Source organism: Hipposideros armiger, unplaced genomic scaffold, assembly GCF_001890085.2.
Source record: "Hipposideros armiger isolate ML-2016 unplaced genomic scaffold, ASM189008v1 scaffold_232, whole genome shotgun sequence".
In the NCBI taxonomy this organism is placed as follows: domain Eukaryota; kingdom Metazoa; phylum Chordata; class Mammalia; order Chiroptera; family Hipposideridae; genus Hipposideros; species Hipposideros armiger.
Window position 1 is genome coordinate 2,499,674 of NW_017731582.1, and position 4,058 is coordinate 2,503,731.

Below are 4,058 nucleotides of genomic sequence, written 5' to 3' on the forward strand. Positions count from 1 at the left end.
TCTTCAGTCTAGTTGTGGAGGACGTTGCTTCACTGGCCCAAGTTGGCACCATCATTGCGCTTTTCCCGGGCGAGGCAGATCAGTCGCTGGCTTCTGGACGGCCTCTCACTGCAGCTGCTGGCCGCTCCCCTGGCTGCTGGCCCCACATGGTAGCCCATGGCAACCCACTGCCACAGGAGCTGAAGCCTACGCCGTTGCCAACGACTCACAGCAGCCCAGCTCCAGGTTGAGCTGTTGTTTAGCATCTTAGCTGTAGAGGGCAGTGTCACTGGCCCTCATATGTGGGATCCGAACCGGGGCCCTCTGGCATCCCAAGTCATGCCACTCGGCTGGCCCCCTGAGGACTTAAACTTTTGAACTTTTCTTTTTTTTTTCCCAATTACAGTGGACATTCAATATTATTTTACATTAGTTCCAGGTGTACAGCATAGGTGTACAGCATAGTGGTTAGACATTTATATAATTTATGAAGTGATCCTCCTGATTAGCCTAATACCCACCTGGCACTATCCATAGTTATCACCATAGTATTGACTATATTTTCTATGCTTTACATCCCTATGACTGTTTTGTAACTACCAAGTTGTACTTCTTAATCCCTTTATCTTTTTCACCCAGCCCCCCAACCCCTCTCCCATCTGGCAACCATCAGTTTGTTCTCTGTATCTATGAATCTCTTTCCGTTTTGTCTTTTTTTCATTTATTTTGTTCTTTAAAGTCCACATATAAGTGAGATCATATGGTATTTGTCTTTTTCTGTCTAAATTATTTCACCTAGCATCATATCCTCTAGGTCCATCCATGTTGTTGCCTAAACTTTTAAACTTTCCAGTTGTGCATTACTGCCTGGGGGTATATGTAAGTCCTGTAGATAACCCTCTGAAGAATTTAGGAAAGAATGTTCACCTGTCCACACCGCTGGACATCCATATTGACATAAGAAATGTCCAAACCTGCAGAGAATTTTTATGAGTTTATTTGAGCCAAACTGACAACATAAGCCCAGGAGCAAGATCTCAAATGCTCTGTGAAATAACAGTTTTGCAGCTTCTTTTATGCATTTGAAATTAAGGAGGGGACATAAGGAATATTATATGAAGGTGGGAGAGAGCAAGGCGGGGATTGAATTACAGGATAGTTAACAAGATTATGTGCTCTCTTGAGGGTGGTTCCATTTAGCTCAAAGGTGTGTTATCCTAGATGCACAGAAACAATGGACAGGGCTTGCTTAAGACAAAGATAAACCTTTTACTAAAAAAAGTTATATGCCTGGGGCATGACTACCCACCATGACCTGCCCAGTTAGAAATCTATGATCAGATCACCCTATGAGGTTACTCTCCATAGAACCACCTTTTCATCCACATCCACTATCCAGACCATCGGACACACCTGGAAGATTATCATCTTGGACTAAGCCAGAGGCTAAGAAAGCAGAAATGAGTCTTCTCAAGAACGTATTTTTCACTATAAGAATTCTCAGCTTTGCTTTCTTCTTCAGAACACTCTGGGTGTTGCCTCATTGTGTTTCTGCTTTGCAAATCCCTGGAATAAATCTTGCCATTCATTTCTAGCCAAAGCCTCCAGATTCAGCTCAACAAATGATATAACTCAGGAACAGCCAGATGGAAGGGATGCATATATGGGACAAGGTGAGGAACTTCCTTGCACTCTGAGCACCACTCTCCCCAAATCTCCACGTGTTTCCTAACTCGGGCGATCTCAGGAACCTGTTCTTTTGGGTTTTCTTGAAGGCTTCATTATAGAGGCATAGTTGATTAAATTATTGGCCATTGGTGACTGAATTCAATCTCCAGTCCCTCGATCCTCCCCAGAGGTTGGTGGGTGGGTGTGACTGAATGTTTCCAGCTCTGGAATCTCTTGGTTGGGTCCCTTGGCCCCATCCTCAGGTGACCCTAGGTATAGTCCAAAAGTCATTTCAGTAACATAACAAAAGACACCTTTATTGCTCTCCTCACTTGGAAATTCCAAGGGTGCTAGTTGATAAGGTAAGTAGAAAGGTAGAACTGAGCAGGAGAAGGGGGGAACCTACCCTGGTTAGAAGGCCCCTTGTGCTGCTCCGACTTAGGTCACAGATACCCTGCTCTGCAGGATACAGTAAACAAAGGTGGGCACAAAACAACTAGCTCAGCAGGACAGCGGGCTCACACTTGCCCCTAAAGCAAGAAGAAGAAAAAATGCCAGAGGATGGGAAAACACCCCGCTTATCAGAATATACATCCTGCTTCTCAGGACTATTGTAATGAGCTCAAACAACCTTGGGAGCAAAAATGGAGGAGGAGGCATGCCAACTGGGAGAATGAGATTACAGGAGAGGGAGATGGAGAGGCGATTCTACACACAGAAATAAAAACGCTCACACAATGTAAGGAGAGGCTGCTTTTCCCTCTCTTGAAACAGCCTGCTTCATAACCTTTGGAGTGTATCTGCTTTGCTAATAAACTTCTTACTGTTCTATGCTTGCACAAACTCTGTCTCTTGACTGAACTCTTTCCCTCAAGAAGACAAGAACTGAGGTTACCATTGTCACACCTGGTAACACTAGGAGCTCTGTGCCAGAAACCAGGACTAAGACCAAATATATATACACACACACACATATATGTACGTACATATGTATTATAAATCACAATATCACAGCTATGAAATTTGAGATGGGGAGGTTATTCTGAGCAAGCACAGTCTAATCACACTAGTCCTTAAAACTGGTGAACATTTCCTGGCTAGGTTAGAAAGAGATGTGGATGACAGAAAAAGGCCAGAGACATATGCCATTGCTGGTGTTAAAAGATGAACAAGGGCCGGCCGAGTGGCGCATTGGTTAGGAGTTGGCTTGGGACGCCAGCTCTGAGCAGCGGGACCCCGGTTCGGATCCCACATGAGGGCCAGTGACGCTGCGCCCTCTAAGGTTAAGATGGTGAACAACAGCTCGACCTGAAGCTGGGCTGCCATGAGTCGCCAGCGACAGTGTACGCAGCAGTGGGGCTGGCAGGCAGCAGGGGTGAGCTTCTGAGAGCTGCTGTGGGCTGCCATGAGCGGCCATCCAATGGCTGGCGAGCGACTGCCTCACCCGGGAAGAACGCAATGATAATACCAACATGGGCCAGTGAAGCGACGTCCTCCACAACTAGACTGAAGAAAGAAAGGACAGCAACTTGTCTGTTCCCCTTCCCTGATTCCCCAACGCTGTTTCCCTCCCCCAATTTCCCAATAAAATCTTCAAAAAAAGAAAAGAAAAGAAAAGAAAAGAGAGGGCTGGCCGAATGCCTCTGTTGGTTAAGAGTTGGCTTAAGAGCACGAGCTCTGAGCAACAGGGCCGTCGGTTCGATTCCCACATTGGCCAGTGACGCTGCACCTGAGCTGAGCTGCTGATGAGCTGCCAACAGGTGGCAGGATGGCTCAGCTGGTGTAACAACAAGACTGCCTGATTGATGGTGGGCTATACCCACCCGCAACTAAGACTGAACTCAGTACCTTGAGCTGAGCTGCCACCTGGATGGCTCAGTGGATAGGGCACGTGCTCTTAACAACAAGGCTGTTGGTTCGACTCCCACATGGGATGGTGGTTACGCCCACCCGCAACTAAGATTGAAAACTTTGAGCTTAGAGGCTATGAGCTGCCGATGGGCAGCCAGATGGTGACTGGCGCCCTTCACAATGAAGATTGAAGAACAACAACTTGGCTGGTCCCCTTCCCCAATTCCCCAACACTGTTCTCCTTCCCCAACTCCCCAATTTAAAAAAAATCTTTTTAAAAAGAAAAGAAAAGGGCCGGCTGAGTGGCTCAATTGGTTAAGAGCTTGCTCAAGAGTGCGAGCTCTGAGCAATAGCGGTTCGATGCCCGGCCCAAGCTGAGTTGCTGCTGAGCTGCCAACAGGTGGCAGGATGGCTCAGCTAATAAAAAATAAAAATAAGGGCCGGCCGAGTGGCGCGATGGTTACGAGCTGGCTTGGGACGCCAGAGGGCCCCGGTTCAGATCCCACATATGAGGGCCAGTGACACTGCCCTCCACAGCTAAGATGCTGAACAACAGCTCA